General features: G+C 40.2%; 1 non-coding gene across 1 annotated transcript; it reads right to left on the reverse strand.

Moving 5' to 3' along the window:
* Positions 1-21,196: 21,196 nt before the first annotated feature.
* Positions 21,197-21,303, reverse strand: LOC112792952 (small nucleolar RNA R71). Its single transcript, XR_003197668.1, has one exon. It is a non-coding gene; the product is annotated as a small nucleolar RNA R71 (small nucleolar RNA).
* Positions 21,304-23,906: the final 2,603 nt, after the last annotated feature.

Consider the following 23,906-nt stretch of genomic DNA (forward strand, 5'->3'; position numbering starts at 1 on the left):
TCACAAGTAGTCACTTCGCAAATAGCAGGAAGCTACCAAGCCAAAGATCCCACCATGAAAAAGTACTTGGACAAAACCAAGGAACATCTCGGACAACTCGGAGAATATGAGGTCCGCCACATACCCCGAGAATAGAATGTCCGAGCTGACGCACTCTCAAAACTAGCCAGCACCAAACCAGGGGGTAACAATAGAAGCCTCATCCAAGAAATTATGCAGAATCCATCAATCTCTTAAGAAGAAAAAGTCCTGGCCATAACAGGTTAGGATCAAGGATGGATGATTCCCATAGTTAACTATCTCAAAATAGAAGCGCTCCCCACAGAGGAAAAGGAGGCAAAGAGGTTGAAACGGGAGGCACAATACTACACTATCATAAATAATACTCTATATAGAAGAGGGATTTCAATACCATTGTTAAAGTGTGTACCGACTTCTAACACAAAGGAAGTTCTAGAGGAAGTACACAGTGGCATTTGTGGCAATCACCTCGGAGCGTAAGCACTTACCAAAAAAGTACTTCAGGCAGGGTTTTATTGGCCAACTCTACAAAAGGAAGCCACAGAGTTCGTAAAAACATGTCCATCATGTCAGAAACACGCCAACTTTCACATCGCCTCACCAGAGGAGCTCATCAGCATGACCTCATCTTGGCCATTCGCAAAATGGAGACTCGACCTTCTTGGACCCTTCCCTTAGGGATCGGGACAAGTTAAATTCCATATAGTGGGGATAGACTATTTCACAAAGTGGATCAAGGCAGAACCCCTAGCTAATGCCACTGCTCAAAGAAGTTGAACATTCCTATATAGGAACATTGTCACAAGATTCGGGGTTCCATACTCCATCACCACAGACAATGGCACCCAGTTCACAGATGCAGGCTTCAGAAAGCTAGCGGCCGATTTGAATATAAAACAACAATTCACTTCCGTAGAACATCCCCAAGCCAATGGACAAGCCGAAGCTGCCAACAAAGTCATACTGGCTGGGCTGAAACAGAGATTACAGGACGCAAAGGGAGCCTGGGCCGAGGAGCTCCCACAAGTCCTATGGGCATATCGAACAACTCCACATTCCACCACAAAGGAATCACCCTTCCGATTAGTGTACGGAATGGAGGCAATGATCCCAGTAGAGATTAAAGAAAGGTCGCCAAGAGTGATCCACTATAATGAAGAAGCCAACTCCCAACTTCAAAAGGAAGAACTCGACCTACTTCCGGAAGTCCGAGAAAGAGCTCGGATTAGGGAAGAAGCATTAAAACGACGAATGGCTGCGAGATACAATCAAAAGGTAGTACAATGAGTTTTTGCTGAGAATGCCCTCATCCTAATCCGAAATGATATCAGAACAATTCGACCTAGAGAAGGAAAGCTGGCAGTAAACTGGAAAGGACCCTATCGAGTCATAGAAGTACTTGGAAAGGGCTACTACAGACTGTCCGAACTCGATGGGCGAGAGCTTCCTAGGTCATGGCATGCCTGAAACCTAAGAAGGTTCTATAGTTAGGGATGATAAAGGATCTTAGGATAAGACACACTCTTTTTCCTGAAAAGGTTTTTTAATGAGGCGCCAAGCCAAGACCTACAAATCACCCGACTTAGAGGATTAACCTCCCGCATGTATATATTTGCATTTTCTTTTGAATAAAATCTGTTTTAGATCTTTTATGAATGCTCAAGCTGCATTAATCTGAAACATTCATCGTCCGATTATAAAGCTACAGATCGACATAAAGTGAAAATCAAATTCACTACGCGATCACAGTAATGACCAAAGATGAAAACTAAATTCATTAAAAGGTCGACCAAATGAGGGTTAAACCCAATCTCTACAAAATCGGCAAAGATGAAAACAGAATAATGCAAGAAGTTATAGAAAGTGATCCATATAAAGAACCAGACGAGGTCCTAATAAAATGGATTGCTATAAAATGACTTAAAGACTGACCGACGTAAAAAAGTCGGACCAGTCGCAATAACCAAAAGTTATAAGTAAATCCCTGGAAAGAGGTCTGGCCAGCCCTATAAAAGAGGATTACTATAACTTAGAAAGGCCCGACATGACAAAGTCGGCCCAAAGCATAAAAGTTATAAAAGTAATCCCTGAAAGAGACCTGAATAAGGTCCAAGAAAGAGGATTACAGAAATAATTTAGAAGGGCCCGACATGACAAAGTCGGCCCAAAGCGTGAAAGTTATAAAAGTAATCCCTGAAAGAGACCTGAACAAGGTCCAAGAAAGAGGATTACAGAAATAACTTAAGGGCTCGACATGACAAAGTCGGCCCAAAGCGTAAAAGTTATAAAAGTAATCCCTGAAAGAGACCTGAACAAGGTCCAAGAAAGAGGATTACAGAAATAACTTAGAAGCGCCCGACATGATAAAGTTGGCCCAAAGCGTAAAAGTTATAAAAGTAATCCCGGAAAGAGACCTGAGCAAGGTCTTAGAAAGAGGATTACAAAATAACTTAGAAGGACCCGACGTAATGAAGTCAGCCCAAAACATAAAGCTACAAAGTAATCCCTGAAAGAGACCTGAACAAGGTCCAAAAAAGAGGATTACTAACAACAACTTGGACAAAACCGACGTAATGAAATCGGCGATCTCAGTGTTATACAAAGAAATTCCTAACAAAGACCTGAACAAGGTTTGAGCAAAACGAATTGCTGGAAATAACATCAGGCGAAGGAATCAAACCAATCCAAATAAGTCAGAGAATGAAAAGTTCCAAACCCCCAAGAACCGAAAGGTATCAAGATAAGTGCAGACGGACATGATATAAAATCTACCAGTTATAATAATAGCAAGCTTCAGAGGCCACCAAAACCAACCCCAAAAGCTTGGAAACTACTTTGTTTTTCAAAATAAAGTTGCTAAACAAGCAACTAAAAGAGTGTCAATAGTCAGCAAACACCATTTACAAAATAAAATGTTCAAAGCCCACAGGCAGGGCCATACGCCAATATATCGAGAATAACTAAAGAGGATCCAGAGGATTCCCAGTAGCTGCATCAACATGGGATGAAGGAGGGTGAGTTTGGAGAGGCACAACATCCACTGTCTTATCCTCTCGGTTCAAGATCTGACAGTCAGGTTTTGACTCAACTCCGGTTGAAGGAGCTGAAGAAGTCGGCACGACAGAAGCCTTGGCAGCAGGTGCAGGAAGAGGCTCATCATCATCATCATCAGGGTCGTCAGGAACAATCTTACCATCCCTCACAATGTTGTTAAGGCTAAAGAGGGTAAGGTCGAGCTCGGGTACAAGAACCCAAACCTGTTCCTTTAAGTTCTCATAAGCAGCAGTCACGCTGCCCATAAGGTGACCCTTGAGCTCGGCATAATCATCCCAGGCAGTCTCCAAATCACCCCGGAGATGAACCACTTCTTTGTAGGCCGAAACATAGCTCTCCTTGTGCTTCAACGCAGTGTCTTCGACCAACTTCACAGAAGCCGCCAAGGCTACAAAACTAACCTTTTCACCCTCTAATTCTTTCCCCACTGTCACCAACTTTACCTCTAGCTCCTCCTTCAAACCTTTTATCCTATCAAACTTTGACTTAGCATCCATCATGAAAGATTTTGTAGCATGGACCGGGATACCTTGAGCAGTTCGAAAAGAGCCATGCCCATATGAGCCATCTTCACACTACTTTTAGTTATGAACTCTATGTGATGAAGAATGGACACATCATCCATTAAAAGACCTCCATAGGGGGCAATCTGCTGGACAACAAACTCGACGGCATCAAAATCAGGGACATCAAGGTTAAAGGGCTCAGACGTTTTTTGCTTTTTTGGAGGAGGAGCGCCAGAAGCAGTAGCTGAAGTTTGTGGAGGGTCATCCAGATGAACCCGGGGAGTAGGGATCACCCTCCTCGGCCCAGGTGAGCTCGGCACGGACGGCTTCACCTGAACTCGAGAAGATCCCTCTCCTGACGCTTTGGCCAATTTGTTTTAAGCAGCAGCAGCCTTCCTTGCCTTTTTGAAGGCCTTCATGGAGTCATTATTTTTAGACATCTCTGAAAAAATAGAATCAACCACAGTAAAGGGTTACAATCGCAAAATAAGAAGAAGTAAAGCTAAAAACAAAGGATAAAAATAAGTCAGACAGTATCCAACGCAGTTCGGACCAGGGACGGGTTTTTCAGAAACTTTTTTGTATCAAGGTGGGGAGGTTCCCCCCATAGGTCCTCTAGAACAATCACAAAAGCCCGCTCAACCTCGTCAAGCATATCCCATGAATATCGAAACACAGTCACATTCTTTTTCTATTCCAGAGGAAAAGCAGGCTCATCATTTTCATCAAGAAAAAAGGGGCGGGCCCCCTCAACGGCTCAAAATCTAAAGAAATAGTTCTTAAAGTCCTTAAAGGACTCATTATACATGGCAAAAACTTTATGTCCCTGGGCAGATCTAAAAGAAACTCAAGAAGCTTTCTTTTTGGAAGAAGCCCTAGGCTTGGCCGAAACGAAGAGATAAAGAAAGAGAGTCTGAGAAGGTTTGATGCCTAATTCATGACAAAGCAACTAAAAAATCTTGATAAAGCCCCAGGAATTCGGATGGAGCTGGGATGGGGCAACATTACACGACCACAACAAGTCGGTCTCAAAAGCAGTAAAGGTAAAAGTAATGTTCAATTGGCTGAAGAAATATTCATAGGCGTAGAAGAAAAGACGCTCCCCCTCGACCAATGTTGGAAAGCAAACCCTCTCGTCAGAGTCAGGCGCTATAAGCTCATAATCCCTCTCATGGGCACCGCTACCACAAAACCTATGATGTTTTCTCAGCTTTACACAAAACTCAGCATTCACCACAGAAACACACATTAAGACAAGGGAGTCCAACCAGTCAGACATTCCCTCTGAAACTTTAGAAGACGTCTCTACAATATTTTTGTGAGAAGACATGGCCAACTAGTCCTTCAATCAAAGAAAAGATGGATTACTAAAACTACTCGAAGTACTAATCAAACACCTCGGGCAAGTCAACAAAGAGCAACTCGGGCATAAATGGATACAACTCAGCATAAAAGCACGCAAATGATGAAAAGTCAGGTATAGCAAACAAAACGAAACCTCGGAACTTATGCCAAAAGATCCAGGGGTATCCTTTGGAGGCAGTAAAGGAATAAGGACTCAGGAAAATTTTCAAGTCTACATCCTGGCATCTCTCAAATGGAAAAAACCCTCCTTCAAATGACAACATTTCAAAATAAAGACAATCATAAAAACATCATCAAAAGAGATCATCACCCAACAGCCTATCAGCAAGTGGAATTATCAACATCAAACATGCAAAGTAGAAAATGATCAAAAATGTAATCTTTCTCAGAATCAAGCAAGTTTGTTTCAAACCAGAAGGCACAATCAGGAGCAGTAACAAAAACTCAAAGCCCTAAGAGCAGCAAGTATCAAAAAATGACGAAAGGTCATACAAATTGAGGAAGCCCCAAAATGGCGCAGATTGCAGAAATGATCAGCCACAAGCAAGCAAAAGAAAGATTCAAACTTTCTAAAGTAAAAGATCGAAACTTTCTCAAAATCGGATATAAAAACAAGAAAAGAGGAGAAGAGAAAGAAGGCTCACCTGTAGTAGGAAGGAGATGACAAATACTGAAAGATGGAGCGATGAAAGTCGTTCCTTGAAGTAAAACACCAACGAAAAATCGAGACAAAGCGTCACAGAGAAGAACAGGGAAAAAGAAGGGAAGTTACGGAAAAAAGAAAAAAACCGTCTCTCAAAGCATCAAATTTGAAATAAAAGCCAAGAGAAATGGAGCATCAAAAACCAATTAATAAGGGCATTAAAACCCTCACATATTCCCAAGGCTAGGACGCTAAATACAAAAGCGCGCGCTTTCAGAGGAAACGAAAGAAGAAACGTTCCACATTCAAAAAAGAACTCTACAAAGACAAAATTGACAAAGTGCTCGAGTTCGGCTTCACCCGAGAAGGTTTGAAGTTCTAAAACTAAGACTCAACCTCCAAATATAGACCGAGCTCGAGCAGGGGCACTGTTCATACCCTGGGTCAAGCTGTCCGACCTGGGATGTTTGGCGACAAAGCGACCGACCTCTTCGGGTCAGACTATCCGACCTCTTCTCAAAGAGCTCGGCCAAATTGCCAGGAAAGCCCAGAAAAGGGCCCAAATAGAGGAACATGACGCAAATCCAAAGGGAGCCCAGGCCTATAGAGATAAGGGCAGTTCCCTTGAAGATAAGCTGACCCCACCCAAAGATAAGATAAGATAAGATAACTAACTTATCTTATCTAAAAAGGTCACTCCACACCATTATAAATACGCTGGAGCACCCAGGTATAACTCATACTCTGATTCTACTGAAAACCTGTTTAATACCCTTGCTAACTTAAGCATCAGAGTCTCTTGCAGGTACCACCACCCTCCGGTTACAAAGGATCAGCAGCATTTGCAGTCCAACAAGTCGGACGCAGCAGCTCCGGCCATCACCTACACGCCGGACACGTCCTCTCCGACCAGCACAGAAGATCTCGATCGAGATGACCTACAGTTTTAGGTAACCCCCGGAACAGTAAGGAAATCCCAAAAGAACCCAACTGACAAAATACAAAACCTGTTTCTCCAAAATAACCTCTAAGAGAAGTCAATACAAAATATATATACAATGGAGAATATAAGTATCTAAACAAGTATATAAACCAAAATAAAATCCCAAGATACTAAGGGCCTTCGCCAAAAGGAAGTCTTCTGCATGCCTGATGAGCGGATAATTTATACGCGTTTTGGCATTGTTTTTAGTATGTTTTTAGTATATTTTAGTTAGTTTTTAGTATACTTTTAATAGTTTTTAGTTAAAATTCACTTTTCTGGACTTTACAATGAGTTTGTGTGTTTTTCTGTGATTTCAGGTATTTTCTGGCTGAAATTGAGGGTCCTGAGCAAAAATCTGATTCAGAGGCTGAAAAGGACTGCAGATGCTGTTGGATTCTGACCTCCCTGCACTCGAAGTGGATTTTCTGGAGCTACAGAAGCCCAATTGGCTCGCTCTCAACGGCGTTGGAACGTAGAAATTATGGGCTTTCCAGCAATGTATAATAGTCCATACTTTGGCCGAGATTTGATGGCCCAAACCGGCGTTGCAAATCAGCTTCAGAATTCCCAGCGTTTAACGCTGGAACTGGCATAAAAATTGGAGTTAAACGCCCAAACTGGCATAAAAGCTGGCGTTTAACTCCAGAAAAAGTCTCTACACATGAAAGCTTCAATGCTCAGCCCAAGCACACACTAAGTGGACCCAGAAGTGGATTTTTACGTCATTTACTCATTTCTGTATACCCTAGGTTACTAGTTCACTATATATAGGATCTTTTGACATTGTATCGATACCGGATGACACTTTACACGTTTCTTTGTGTACTTCCTACGGCATGAGTCTCTAAACCCCATGGTTGGGGGTGAGGAGCTCTGCTGTGTCTTGATGGATTAATGCAATTACTACTATTTTTCATTCAATCATGCTTGCTTCCATTCTAAGATATCACTTGTTCTTAACCCGGATGAATGTGATGATCCGTGACACTCATCATATTCTCAACTATGAACGTGTGCCTGACAACCACCTCCGTTCTATCTTAGATTGAGTAGATATCTCTTGGATTCCTTAATCAGAATCTTCGTGGTATAAGCTAGAATTGATGGCGGCATTCAAGAGAATCCGAAAGGTCTAAACCTTGTCTGTGGTATTCTGAGTAGGATTCAATGATTGAATGACTGTGATGAGCTTCAAACTCTTGAGGGCGGGGCGTTAGTGATAGACGCAAAAGAATCACTGGATTCTATTCCGGCCTGATTGAGAACCGACAGATGGATAGCCGTGCCGTGACAGGGTGCGTTGAACATTTCCACTGAGAGGATGGGAGGTAGCCACTGACAACGGTGAAACCCTTGCATACAGCTTGCCATGGAAGGAGCCTTGCGTGTTTGAAGAAGAAGACAGTAGGAAAGTAGAGATTCAGAAGATGGAGCATCTCCAAAACCTCAACCTGTTCTCCATTACTGCAAAACAAGTACTTATTTCATGTTCTTTCACTTTTCATAATCAATCCTGATAATTATTGATATCCTGACTAAGATTTACAAGATAACCATAGCTTGCTTCAAGCCGACAATCTCCGTGGGGTCGACCCTTACTCACGTAAGGTATTACTTGGACGACCCAGTGCACTTGCTGGTTAGTTGTGCGGAATTGCAAAAGTGTGATTGCAATTTCGTGCACCAAGTTTTTGGCGCCGTTGCCGGGGATTGTTGAGTTTGGACAACTGACGGTTTATCTTGTTGCTTAGATTAGGACTGTTTTATTTTTGTTGGTTTAGAGTCTTTTATTTGAGTTTAGTTTTATATTTTAAGTTTGGTGTCTTCTTTGTGTTTTCCTTTAAGTTTTCGAAAATTTGTGTTTGATTTTCTAAAAATTTTAAGTTTGGTGTCTTTTGAGCTTTTATTCACTTAAAAATTTTTCAAAAATTTGTTCTTGGTGTTCATCTTGATCTTCAAAGTGTTCTTGGTGTTCATCTTGACATTCAAAGTTTTCTTGTTTGTTCTCTTTGTTTTGATCTAAAATTTCTAAGTTTAGTGTCGTTCTGTTGTTTTTCTCTTTCCTCATTAAAATTTAAAAATAAAAAAATATCCTTTCCTTGTTTTACTCATAATTTTCGAAATTTTGCATTAAATTAGTCAAAGATTTTCAAAATCATATCTTTTCAATCATTTTTATTTGCAATCATATCTTCTCAATCATATCTTTTTCAAAATAATTCTCAATCATATCTTTTTAATTGCTAATTCCAAAATCTTTTTAATTAATTAATTAATTTAGTTTTCAATTTACTTTGATTTTATTTTTTGAAATTTTATTTTATTTTCCATTTATTTTATTTTATTATTTTCGATCACTTTTAATTAAAAAAAATATAAAATAAAAATAAAATAATATCTGCATCATTTCCCTTTCTCCATCATGGACCTAAGTGGAATTGAGCACTCCAGAAGGACTCTGGGGTCATATGCTAACCCCATTACAGCTGCATATGGGAGTAGCATCTGTACACCTCCCATCAAAGCAAGCAGCTTTGAGCTAAATCCTCAACTCATTATCATAGTGCAGCAAAATTGCCAGTATTCCGGTCTTCCACAGGAAGAGCCTACTGAGTTTCTGGCACAGTTCTTACAAATTGCTGACACAGTACATGATAAAGAGGTGGATCAGGATGTCTACAGACTATTACTGTTTCCATTTGCTGTAAAAGATCAAGCTAAGAGGTGGTTGAATAACCAACCTACAGCAAGCATAAAGACATGGAAACAGTTATCAGACAAATTCCTGAATCACTTTTACCCTCCAAAGAGGATGACACAGCTAAGGCTGGACATCCAAGGCTTTAAACAAGAGGATAATGAATCCCTTTATAATGCCTGGGAGAGGTATAGAGGTATGCTAAGAAAATACCCCTCTGAAATGTTTTCAGAGTGGGTACAGTTAGACATCTTCTACTATGGGCTTACAGAAAAAGCTCAGATGTCTTTAGACCACTCAGCTGGTGGGTCTATACACATGAGGAAGACAATTGAAGAGGCTCAAGAGCTTATAGACACTGTTGCTAGAAATCAATATTTGTACTCTAGCAATGAGTTCTCCCCAAAAGAGGAAGTCATGGCAGTAGCCACTAATCCCAATCCTCAAGAACAGATGATTGAGCTTAATCAACAATTGCTCCTTATGACAAAACAATTAGCAGAATTTAAAGAGATGCTCCAAGACACTAAAAATGCTAACAAAAACATGGAAGCACAATTGAATCAGACAAGACAGCAACTATCTAAACAGATAACAGGAGAATGCCAAGCTGTTAAATTAAGGAGTGGGAAGACATTGAATGTATCAACTCAAAGCAGCAAAAAGCTAAGAAAGGAACAACTGACAGAGGATGACCAACCAACTACCCAAAATCCCTCTGAGGACAGTAAGAGCCCAGAGAGGAATGATTTTGGCGTTCAAACGCCAGAAAAGGGTAAGAAAGTGGCGTTAAACGCCCAATGGGTAGCCACTTCTGGCGTTCAAACGCCAGAAAAGGGTTGCAATCTGGCGTTAAACGCCCAAAAAGCACCCAATCCTGGCGTTCAAACGCCACAAAGGGGTCAGACACTTGCAAGTGCTGATAACAACCCCCTTAAACAGGCTTCTCCATCCACTTCTGTAGGAAATAAACCTGCAGCAACTAAGGTTGAAGAATATAAAGCCAAGATGCCTTATCCTCAGAAACCAAGCGGAACAGGATAAGCAATTTGCCCGCTTTGCAGACTATCTAAGGACTCTTGAAATAAAGATTCCATTTGCAGAGGCACTTGAGCAAATACCTTCTTATGCTAAGTTCATGAAAGAGATCTTAAGTCATAAGAAGGATTGGAGAGAAACTGAAAAAGTTTTTCTCACTGAAGAATGCAGTGCAGTCATATTAAAGAGCTTACCAGAGAAGCTTAAAGATTCTGGAAGCTTTATGATACCATGCACATTAGAGGGTACTTGTACCAAGAAAGCTCTATGTGATCTTGGGGCAAGTATCAACCTAATACCTGCATCCATTATCAGAAAGCTTGGCTTGACTGAAGAAGTCAAACCAACCAGGATATGTCTCCAACTTGCTGATGGCTCCATTAAATACCTATCAGGCATAATTGAGGACATGATTGTCAAGGTTGGGCCATTTACCTTTCCCACTGACTTTGTAGTGCTGGAAATGGAGGAGCACAAGAGTGCAACTCTCATTCTAGGAAGACCTTTCCTAGCAACTGGACGGACCCTCATTGATGTCCAAAAAGGGGAATTAACCCTGAGAGTCAATGAGGATGAGTTCAAGTTGAATGTTGTCAAAGCTATGCAGCATCCAGACACATCAAATGACTGCCTGAGCACTGATATTATTGACTCTTTGGTGGAGGAGGTCAATATGACTGAAAGTCTTGAATCAGAGCTAGATGACATCTTTAAAGATGTTCAGCCTGATCTGGAGGAACTAAAGGAAATAAAAGAAATTCTGAAAATTCCTCAGGAAGAAGATAAGCCTCCTAAACCCGAGCTCAAGCCACTACCACCATCCCTGAAATATGCATTTCTGGGAGAAGGTGACACTTTTCCAGTGATCATAAGCTCTGCTTTAAATCCACAGGAAGAGGAAGCACTAATTCAAGTGCTAAGGACACACAAGACAGCTCTTGGGTGGTCCATAAGTGATCTTAAGGGTATTAGCCCAGCAAGATGCATGCACAAGATCCTATTGGAGGATGATGCTAAGCCAGTGGTTCAACCACAAAGGCGGCTAAATCCAGCCATGAAGGAGGTGGTGCAGAAAGAGGTCACTAAGTTACTAGAGGCTGGGATTATTTATCCTATTTCTGATAGCCCCTGGGTGAGCCCTGTGCACGTTGTCCCTAAGAAGGGAGGCATGACAGTGGTTCATAATGAAAAGAATGAACTAGTTCCTACAAGAACAGTTACAGGGTGGCGCATGTGTATTGACTACAGAAAGCTCAATATAGTCACCAGAAAGGATCATTTTTCTTTACCATTCATAGACCAGATGCTAGAGAGACTAGCAGGTCATGAATACTACTATTTTTTGGATGGCTATTCAGGTTACAACCAAATTGCAGTAGATCCTCAGGACCAAGAGAAAACAGCATTTACATGTCCTTCTGGAGTATTTGCCTACAGGAGGATGCCTTTTGGTCTGTGCAATGCACCTGCAACCTTTCAGAGGTGCATGCTCTCTATCTTCTCAGATATGGTAGAGAAATTTCTGGAAGTCTTCATGGATGACTTTTCAGTATTTGGAGACTCATTCAGCTTCTGCCTTAACCATCTAGCACTTGTTCTGAAAAGATGCCAAGAGACCAACCTAGTTTTAAACTGGGAAAAATGTCACTTTATGGTGATTGAAGGAGTTGTCCTTGGGCATAAAATTTCAAACAAGGGAATAGAGGTGGATCAAGCTAAAGTTGAAGTAATTGAAAAATTACCACCACCTACCAATGTTAAGGCAATCAGAAGCTTTCTGGGACATGCAGGATTCTACAGAAGGTTTATAAAGGATTTTTCGAAAATTGCCAAACCTCTGAGTAATCTGCTAGCTGCTGACACGCCATTTATCTTTGATAAGGAGTGTCTGCAGGCGTTTGAGACCCTGAAAGCTAAGCTGGTCACAGCACCAGTCATCTCTGCACCAGACTGGACATTACCATTTGAACTAATGTGTGATGCCAGTGACCATGCCATTGGTGCAGTATTGGGACAAAGGCATGGTAAGCTTCTGCACGTCATTTATTATGGCAGCCGTATTCTAAATGATGCACAGAAGAACTACACAACCACAGAAAAGGAGTTACTTGCAGTGGTTTATGCCATTGACAAATTCCGATCTTATTTAGTAGGATCAAAAGTGATTGTGTACACTGACCATGCTGCTCTTAAATATCTACTCACAAAGCAGGATTCAAAACCCAGGCTCATAAGATGGGTGTTGCTTCTGCAAGAGTTTGATATAGAAATAAGAGACAGAAAAGGGACAGAGAATCAAGTAGCTGATCACCTGTCCCGGATAGAACCAGTAGCAGGAGCATCCCTCCCTCCTACTGAGATCTCTGAAACCTTTCCGGATGAGCAATTATTTGCTATTCAGGAAGCTCCGTGGCTTACAGAAAGTGCAAAATATAAGACTCAATGTTCCTCTTCTGTAACCAGGGAAAGGAAGCATGAAGAGCTTCTCTCAAAACAGAGTCAAACAGAGCCCCCACAGCCAAACTCTAAGTTTGGTGTTGGGAGGCCACAACCAACTTCTAAGTTTGGTGTTGAACCCCCACATTCAAACTCTAAGTTTGGTGTTGGGAGGTTCCAACATGGCTCTGAGTATCTGTGAGGCTCCATGAGAGCCCACTGTCAAGCTACTGACATTAAAGAAGCGCTTGTTGGGAGGCAACCCAATGTTATATTTATTATTTTCCTTTGTTATTTTATGTTTTCTATACGTTGATGATCATGGAAAGTCACAAAATCAATTGAAAAAGCAGAAACAGAATGAAAAACAGAAAGAAAAATAGCACACCCTGGAGGAAAACTTGCTGGCGTTTAAACGCCAGTAAGGGCAGCAAATGGGCGTTTAACGCCCAGTCTGGCACCATTCTGGGCGTTTAACGCCAGAAAGGGGCATCAGACTAGCGTTAAACGCCAGGAATGGGCACCAAGCTGGCGTTAAACGCCAGAAATGGGCACCAGCTCAGCGTTTAACGCCAGGAATGGCAGAAGGAGCATTTCTGCTCGCCACTTGGTGCAGGGATGAATTATCCTTGACACCTCAGGATCTGTGGACCCCACAGGATCCCCACCTACCCCACCACTCTCTCTCTTCTTTCTTCTTTTGCTCGAGGATGAGTAAACCTTCTAAGTTTGGTGTGGTAAAAGCGTTGCTTTTTGTTTCTCCATAATCATTTATGGCATCTAAGGCCGGAGAAACCTCTAGAAAGAGGAAAGGGAAGGCAAAAGCTTCCACCTTCGAGCCATGGGAGATGGAGATATTCATCTCAAGGGATGCACTTTCCTCCACAAAACTATTGGGATCAAATCAACACTTCCCTAGGAGAATTGAGTTCCAACATGGGACAACTAAGGGTGGAGCACCAAGAACATTCCATCCTCCTCCATGAAATTAAAGAAGATCATAGAATCATGAGAGAGGAGCAACAAAGGCAAGGATGAGACATTGAGGAGCTCAAGCACTCCATAAGATCTTCAAGAGGAAGAACAAGCCGCCATCACTAAGGTGGACCCGTTCTTTAATCTCCTTGTTCTTTATTTTCTATTTTTCAAATTTTTATGCTTATGTATATCTATGTTTGTGTCTTATTACATGATCATTAGTATCTTAGTGTCTATGCCTTAAAGCTATGAATGTCCTATGAATCCATCACCTCTCTTAAATGAAAAATGCTTTAATCACAAAAGAACAAGAAGTACAGGATTTTGAATTCATCTTTGAAACTAGTTGAATTAGTTTGATGTGGTGACAATACTTTTTGTTTTCTGAATGAATGCTTGAACAGTGCATATGTCTTTTGAATTTGTTGTTTTAAGAATGTTAAAATTGTTGGCTCTTGAAAGAATGATGGAAAAGGAGAACTGTTATTGAGGATCTGAAAAATCATCAAATTGATTCTTGAAGCAAGAAAAAGCAGTGATTAAAAAAAACGAAAAAAAAAGAAAGAAAAGAAAGAGAAAAAGAAAAAGAAAGAAATAAAGTTGTGATCCAAGGCAAAAAGAGTGTGCTTAAGAACCCTGGACACCTCTAATTGGGGACTCTAGCAAAGCTGGGTCATAATCTGAAAAGGTTCACCCAAGTATGTGTCTGTGGCATGTATGTATCCGGTGGTAATACTGGAAGACAGAGTGCTTTGGGCCACAGCCAAGACTCATACACTAGCTATGCTCAAGAATCATTATACTTAACTAGGAGAATCAATAACACTATCTGAGTTCTGAGTTCCTATAGATGCCAATCATTCTGAACTTCAAGGGATAAAGTGAGATGCCAAAACTGTTCGGAAGCAAAAAGCTACTAGTCCCGCTCATCTAATTGGAGCTGAGTTTCCTTGATATTTTGGAGTCTATAGTATATTCTCTTCTTTTTATCCTACTTTGATTTTCAGTTGCTTGGGGACAAGCAACAATTTAAGTTTGGTGTTGTGATGAGCGGATAATTTATACGCTTTTTGGCATTGTTTTTAGTATGTTTTTAGTATATTTTAGTTAGTTTTTAGTATACTTTTAATAGTTTTTAGTTAAAATTTACTTTTCTGGACTTTACTATGAGTTTGTGTGTTTTTCTGTGATTTCAGGTATTTTCTGGCTGAAATTGAGGGTCCTGAGCAAAAATCTGATTCAGAGGCTGAAAAGGACTGCAGATGCTGTTGGATTCTGACCTCCCTGCACTCGAAGTGGATTTTCTGGAGCTACAGAAGCCCAATTGGCGCGCTCTCAACGGCGTTGGAAAGTAGAAATCTTGGGCTTTCCAGAAATGTATAATAGTCCATACTTTGGCCGAGATTTGATGGCCCAAACCGGCGTTACAAATCAGCTTCAGAATTCCTAGCGTTTAACGCTGGAACTGGCATAAAAATTGGAGTTAAACGCCCAAACTGGCATAAAAGCTGGCGTTTAACTCCAGAAAAAGTCTCTACACATGAAAGCTTCAATGCTCAGCCCAAGCACACACTAAGTGGACCCAGAAGTGGATTTTTACGTCATTTACTCATTTCTGTATACCCTAGGTTACTAGTTCACTATATATAGGATCTTTTGACATTGTATCGATACCGGATGACACTTTACACGTTTCTTTGTGTACTTCCTACGGCATGAGTCTCTAAACCCCATGGTTGGGGGTGAGGAGCTCTGCTGTGTCTTGATGGATTAATGCAATTACTACTATTTTTCATTCATTCATGCTTGTTTCCATTCTAAGATATCACTTGTTCTTAACCCGGATGAATGTGATGATCCGTGACACTCATCATATTCTCAACTATGAACGTGTGCCTGACAACCACCTCCGTTCTATCTTAGATTGAGTAGATATCTCTTGGATTCCTTAATCAGAATCTTCGTGGTATAAGCTAGAATTGATGGCGGCATTCAAGAGAATCCGGAAGGTCTAAACCTTGTCTGTGGTATTCTAAGTAGGATTCAATGATTGAATGACTGTGACGAGCTTCAAACTCCTGAGGGCGAGGCGTTAGTGACAGACGCAAAAGAATCACTGGATTCTATTCCGGCCTGATTGAGAACCGACAGATGGATAGCTGTGCCGTGACAGGGTGCGTTGAACATTTCCACTGAGAGGATGGGAGGTAGCCACTGACAACGGTGAAACCCTTGCATACAGCTTACCATGGAAGGAGTCTTGCGTGTTTGAAGAAGAAGACAGTAGGAAAGCAGAGATTCAGAAGATGGAGCATCTCCAAAACCTCAACCTGTTCTCCATTACTGCAAAACAAGTACTTATTTCATGTTCTTTCACTTTTCACAATCAATCCTGATAATTATTGATATCCTGACTAAGATTTACAAGATAACCATAGCTTGCTTCAAGCCGATAATCTCCGTGGGATCGACCCTTACTCACGTAAGGTATTACTTGGACGACCCAGTGCACTTGCTGGTTAGTTGTGCGGAATTGCAAAAGTGTGATTGCAATTTCGTGCACCAATGCCTTAGCGAGGAACCTCACGTCCTGCATCTGAAAAACCACAAAATCCGCATGGGTGAGAACCAAAGATTCTCAGCATGGTAACAGTGCTCAAATATCTAACATGTAATGTCCTAAAAAGCTGAAGGCAATCCTAGAACTTCCAAATTATAATCAAAATGCATAAACATGCAAAACCATAAGAAATATAGGTAGGCGACTAACTTAAGGATCTTAAGATTAACTAACATCCCATTTTCAATTCCTGCAAAACTCCCAATCACCAACAGTAACAGATGCAAGCACAAGTATATCAAACAAGGAAATGCATAAGTAGGAAGCAGATAAGACAATTAAGCAGGTAGCAAGTAATGATGCAATCAATTAGGCAATCTAGATAAACCACATATAATGTATATGATGCATGCTTGTCCTAGTGGCTGATGAGTCTCATCTGTCGGTTAACTAGCCAACCCGACGTGTCCGGTAGCTAACCTGGGCACAGTCTCTCTGTTGCACCTTAATATCATTAGAGGATATATGCACCCTGTCACCATTAGAGGGTATCTGCGCACTGTCGCCATTTTACCATTAGAGGGTATACGCGCCCTGTTGGCACTTTACCATTAGAGGGTATACGCGTCCTGTCGCCATTAGAGGGTATCTGTGCCCTGTCACCCATTTACCATTAGAGGGTATTGGTGCCCTGTCACCCTTACAACCAGAGAAAAAGAAAACAAACATACTCACATCCAATCTTTTCATTCATTATTCATTTACTACATCCATCCATGAATTATACATGCATTTACCCTCAGCCATGACTCAACATTCATCTCAGCCATCCGGCTTAAGTTTATGATTCACAATCAGCCATTCGGCTTATAACATACACAGCCATTTGGCTCACAACATGTACAGTACTCCACCATCCTCATCTACAACTCATACCATCATCATTCATTGTACTCATCATAACTCAGCACAACATCCCCTTTCTTTCTCCACAAGTTACCCTCTTTACTAGCCTACTTTCATTCACTAGGCATTTTACATCAAATTAAGATTTAGGGGATGAAATTTGGGGGTTTATAAGTGTGATATAACATCTCGGAAGGTTATAAGCTTGTTGGGAATGTGAAAAGCTTGAAAACAAAGTTTTTGAAAAGAACTGGGTCGCATGCGTACGCACAGGGGTGTGCGTACGCACGCCTAGAAATAATTTTTATCCTGTGCATACACACAGGCCTGTGTGTACGCACAGAAAGTAAAATTTTCAGGGTGGGGCGTGATGAGCGGATAATTTATACGCTTTTTGGCATTGTTTCTAGGTAGTTTTTAGTAGGATCTAGCTACTTTTAGGGATGTTTTTATTAGTTTTTAAGCAAAATTCACATTTCTGGACTTTACTACGAGTTTGTGTGTTTTTCTGTGAGTTCAGGTATTTTCTGGCTGAAATTGAGGGACCTGAGCAAAAATCTGATTCAGGCTGACAAAGAACTGCTGATGTTGTTGGATTCTGACCTCCCTGTACTCGAAATAGATTTTCTGGAGCTACAGAACTCCAAATGGCGCGCTCTCAATGGTGTTGGAAATTAGACATCCAGAGCTTTCCAGCAATATATAATAGTTTATACTTTATTTGAGTTTAGACGATGCAAACTGGCGTTCAACGCCAGTTCCATGCTGCATTCTGGAGTAAAACGCCAGAAACACGTCACAAACCAGAGTTAAATGCCAAAAACACGTTACAACTTGGCATTTAACCCCAAGAGAAGCCTCTGCACGTGTAAATCTCAAGCTCAGCCCAAGCACACACCAAAGTGGGCCCCGAAAGTGGAATTCTGCACTTAGAATTATTTCTGTAAACCCTAGTAGCTAGTCTAGTATAAATAGAACTTTTTACTATTGTATTTTCATCTGGGATTTTACATATTTGATCACATTTGGGGGCTGGCCATTCGGTCATGCCTGGACCATCACTTATGTATTTTCAACGGTAAAATTTCTACACACCATAGATTAAAGGTGTGGAGCTCTGCTGTACCTCGAGTATTAATGCAATTACTACTATTTTCTATTCAATTCAGCTTATTCTTGTTCTAAGATATTCGCTGCACTTCAACATAAAGAAGGTGATGATCTGTGACACTCATCATCATTGTCACCTATGAACGCGTGACTGACAACCACTTCCGTTCTACCTTAGAACGAGTGAATATCTCTTAGATTCCTTAATCAGAATCTTCGTGGTATAAACTAGAATTATTGGCGGCCATTCTTGAGAATCCGAAAAGTCTAAACCTTGTCTGTGGTATTCTGAGTAGGATTCATGGATTGAATGACTGTGACGAGCTTCAAACTCGCGATTGTTGGGCGTGGTGATAGACGCAAAAGAATCAATGGATTCTATTCCGACATGATCGAGAACCGACAGATGATTAGCCGTGCTGTGACAGAGCATTTGGACCATTTTCACTGAGAGGATGGGAAGTAGCCATTGACAACGGTGATGCCCTACATACAGCTTACCATAGAAAGGAGTAAGAAGAATTGGATGAAGGCGGTAGGAAAGCAGAGATTCAACAAGAACAAAGCATCTCCATACAGTTATCTGAAATTCCCACCAATGATTTACATAAGTATCTCTATCTTTATTGTCTGTTTATTTATCCTTATATTCGAAAACCATTATTACCATTTGAATCCACCTTACTGAGATTTGCAAGATGACCATAGCTTGCTTCACACAAACAATCTCCGTGGAATCGACCCTTACTCACGTAAGGTTTATTACTTGGATGATCTAGTGCATTTGCTGGTTAGTTGTGCGAAGTTGTGAAGAATGTGAGTGAACCATAGTAGTGTGCACCAAGTTTTTGGAGCCATTGCTAAGAATTATTCGAGTTATGAAAAGTGTAAATCACAATTTTGCCTATCAAGTTTTTAGCGCCGTTGCTGGGGATTGTTTGAGTTTGGACAACTGAAGGTTCATCTTATTGCTCAGATTAGGTAATTTTATTTTCAAAGAGTTTTGAAAAATCTTTTCAAAATTTTTCTTCTTTTTCATTTTTCTAAAAATAGTTTTCGAAAAAATCCAAAAAAACTTATAAAATCATAAAATCAAAAATATTTTGTGTTTCTTGTTTGAGTCTAGTGTCAATTGCATATTTTTATTTTTCTAAAAATTTTCGAAAAAAAATTTATGCATGTGTTCTTCATGATCTTCAAGTTGTTCTTGGTAAGTCTTCTTGTTTGATCTTCATATTTTCTTGTTTTGTGTTTTTTGTTGTTTTTTATATGCATTTTTGCATTCATAGTGTCTAAGCATTGAAAATTTCTAAATTTGGTGTCTTGCATGTTTTTCTTTTCTTGAAAATTTTTCAGAAATAAGTCTTGATGTTCATCTTGATCTTCAAAGTGTTCTTGGTGTTCATCTTGACATTCATAGTGTTCTTACATGCATCATGTATTTTGATTCATAATTTTCATGTTGTGAGTCATTTTTGTGCTTTTCTCTCTCATCATAAAAAAATTCAAAAATAAAAAATATATTTTCCTTGTTTTACTCAATAAATTTTGAAATCTTTGGGTTGACTTAGTCAAAAATTTTTAAAATAAGTTGTTTTTTGTTAGTCAAGTCAAGATTTCAATTTTAAAAATCTTATCTTTTCAAAACTTTTTCAAAAATCAAATCTTTTTCATTTTTCTTTTATATTTTCAAAAATATTTTTAAAAAAATGATTTTCAAAACCTTTTTCTTATCTCTACTTCAAAATTTCGAAAACTTTACTAACAATTAATGTGATTGATTCAAAAATTTGAAGTTTGTTACTTTATTGTTAAGAAAGGTGCAATCTTAAAATTCTAGAATCATATCTTTTAGTTTCTTGTTAGTCAAGTAATCAAATTTTAATTTTAAAAAATCAAATCTTTTTCAAAATATCTTTTCAATCATATCTTTTTAATATATCCTTTTCAAATCTTTTTCAACTAACTAATTAACTTTTTGTTTGTTTCTTATCTTTTTCAAAACCACCTAACTACTTTTCTCTCTCTAATTTTCGAAAATCCCTCACCCTTTTTCAAAATTCTTTTTAATTAACTAATTGTTTCAAATTTTAATTTTAATTGTATTTCTTATCTCAATTTTCGAAAATCACTAACCAATTTTTTCAAAAAAAAATTTCGAAAACTTTCTCTCTCTCATCTCTCTCTATTTATGTATTCATTTACTAACATTGCTCTTCATCTCAAAAATTCGAACCCTCTCTTCTCTTCTGTGTTCGAATTTTTCTTCTATTCTCCTCTTTTTCTACTCACATAACGGAATCTCTAATTGTGACATAGAGGATTCCTCTTCTTTCTTTGTTTTCTTCTCTTTCATATGAGCAGGAACAAAGAAAATAGCATTCTTGTTGAAACTGACCCTGAACCTGAAAGGACCTTGAAGAGGAAGCTAAGAGCAGCTAAAGCACAGTACTCTGAAGAGGACCCAACTGAAATTTTCGAATAGCAAAAGGAGATGGCAGCCGAAAATAATAACAACAATAATGCAAAGAAGATGCTTGGTGCCTTTACTACACCAAATTCCAAATTACATGGAAGAAGCATCTCAATCCCTGCCATTGGAGCAAACAATTTTGAGCTGAAGCCTCAACTAGTTGCTCTAATACAATAGAACTGCAAGTTTCATGGACTTCCATTAGAAGATCCTTTTCAGTTCTTAACTGAATTCTTGTAGATCTGTGATACTGTTAAGACTAATGGAGTAGATCCTGAAGTCTACAGGCTTATGCTTTTCCCTTTTGCTGTAAGAGACAGAGCTAGAGTATGGTTGGACTCTCAACCTAAAGATATCCTGAACTCTTGGGATAAGCTGGTCACGACCTTCTTGGCCAAGTTCTTTCCTCCTCAAAAGCTGAGTAAGATTAGAGTGGATGTTGAAACCTTCAGACAGAAAGAAGGTGAATCCCTCTATGAAGCTTGGGAAAGATACAAGCAGTTGACCAAAAAGTGTCCTTCTGACATGCTTTCAGAATGGACTATCCTGGATATATTCTATGATGGTCTGTCTGAATTGTCTAAGATGTCATTGGACCACTCTGCAGGTGGATCCATTCACCTAAAGAAAACACCTGCAGAAGCTCAAGAACTCATTGACATGATTGCAAATAACCAATTCATGTACACCTCTGAGAGGAATCCTGTGAGTAATGTGACGCCTCAGAAGAGAGGAGTTCTTGAAATTGATACTCTGAATGCCATATTGGCTCAGAACAAAATGTTGACTCAACAAGTCAACATGATTTCTCAGAGTCTGAATGGATGGCAAAATGCATCCAACAGTACTAAAGAGGCATCTTCTGAAGAAGAAGCTTATGATCCTGAGAACCCTGTAATGGCAAAGGTGAATTACATGGGTGAATCCTATGGAAACACCTATAATTCCTCATGGAGAAATCATCCAAATTTCTCATGGAAGGAACAACAAAAGCCTCAACAAGGCTTTAATAATGGTGGATGAAACAGGCTTAGCAATAGCAAGCCTTTTCCATCATCTTCTCAGCAACAGATAGAGAATTCTGAGCAGAGCCCCTCTAGCTTAGCAAACATAGTCTCTGATCTGTCTAAGGCCACTTTAAGTTTTATGAATGAAACAAGGTCCTCCATCAGAAATTTGGAGGCACAAGTGGGTCAACTGAGTAAGAAAGTCACTGAAACTCCTCCCAGTACTCTCCCAAGCAATACAGAGGAGAATCCAAAAAGAGCATGCAAGGCCATTGATATAATCAATGTGGCCAGATGCACAAAGAAGGAGAAGGACGTGAATCCCAGTGAGGAAGACCTCCTAGGACGTCTCCTAGACAAGAAGGAGTTCCCTATTGAGGACCTAAATGAATCTGAGGCTCATATAGAGACCATAGAGATTCCATTAAACCTCCTTCTGCCATTCATGAGCTCCGAGAACTATTCTTCCTCTGAAGAGGATGAAGATGTAACTGAAGAGCAAGTTGCTCAATATCTAGGAGCCATCATGAAGCTAAATGCCAAGTTGTTTGGTAATAAGACTTGGGAAGGTGAACCTCCCTTGCTCATTAGTGAACTAAATACATGGGTTCAGCAAACTTTACCTCAAAAGAAACAAGATCCTGGTAAATTCTTAATACCCTGTACCATAGGCACTATGACCTTTGAGAAGGCTCTGTGTGACCTGGGATCAGGTATAAATCTTATGCCACTCTCTGTAATGGAGAAGCTGGGGATCTTTGAGGTACAAGCTGCAAGAATCTCATTAGAGATGGCAAACAAGTCAATAAACAAGCTTATGAATTGGTAGAGGACATGTTGGTAAAGGTTAAAGGCCTTTACATCCCTGCTGATTTCATAATCTTAGACATTAGGAAGGATGAGGATGAATGCATCATCCTTGGAAGACCCTTCCTAGCCACAGCAGGAGCTGTGATTGATGTTGACAGAGGTGAACTAGTCCTTCAATTGAATGGGGACTACCTTGTGTTTAAAGCTCAAGGTTATCCTTCTGTAAACATGGAGAGGAAGTATGAAAAGCTTCTCTCAATACAGAGTTAAACAAAGCCCCCACAGTCAAACTCTAAGTTTGGTGTTGGGAGGCTACAACCAAACTCTAAGTTTGGTATTGAACCCCCACATTCAAACTCTAAGTTTGGTGTTGGGAGGCAACCCAATTTTTATTTATCTATATTTCTATTGTTCTTTTGTGTTTTATTAGGTTTATGATCATGTGGAGTCACAAAATAATTGCAAAAATTAAAAATAGAATCAAAAAATAGTAAAAGATAAAGCACACCCTGGAGGAAGAGCTTACTGGCGTTTAAACGCCAGTAAAGAGCATCTGGCTGGCGTTCAACGCTAGAACAAAGCATGAATCTGGCGTTGAATGCCAGAAACAAGCAGCAATCTAGTGTTTAAATGCCAGGATTGCACCTTGAGGAAAGCTGGCGTTTAACGCCAGCAACAAGCATCAGGCTGGCGTTAAACGCCAGAAACATGCTACATTTGGGTGTTTAACACCAGAAACAAGCTTCAGTCTGGCGTTAAATGCCAGAATTGCATGCAGAGGGCATTTTTACACGCCTAATTGGTGCAGGGATGGTAAATCCTTGACATCTCAGGATTTGTGGACCCCACAGGATCACCTCAGGATCTGTGGATCCCACAGGATTCCCACCTACCTCAACTCACCTTCTCTCTTCTTCACCCAATCCAATAATACTCTTCCCCAAACACCCTTCACCAATCACCTCAATCTCTCTTCCCCATCACCTCTTCACCACTCACACCATCCACTCTTCCCCATAAACCCCACCTACCTTCAAATTCAAAATCTCTTTCCCACCCAAACCCACCCTAAATGACCGAACCCTATTCCCTCTCCCTCCACTATATAAACCCCTCCATCCTTCTTCATTTTCACACAACACAACCCTCTCTTCTCCCTCTTGGCCGAATACACATCTCTCTCCCCTCCTCCATATATTCTTCTTCTTCTTCTATTCTTTCTTCTTTTGCTCGAGGACGAGTAACATTCTACGTTTGGTGTGGTAAAAGCATATCTTTTTTGTTTTTTCATAACCATTTATGGCACCTAAGGCCGA

Source organism: Arachis hypogaea, chromosome 3 (assembly GCF_003086295.3).
Source record: "Arachis hypogaea cultivar Tifrunner chromosome 3, arahy.Tifrunner.gnm2.J5K5, whole genome shotgun sequence".
NCBI lineage: Eukaryota > Viridiplantae > Streptophyta > Magnoliopsida > Fabales > Fabaceae > Arachis > Arachis hypogaea.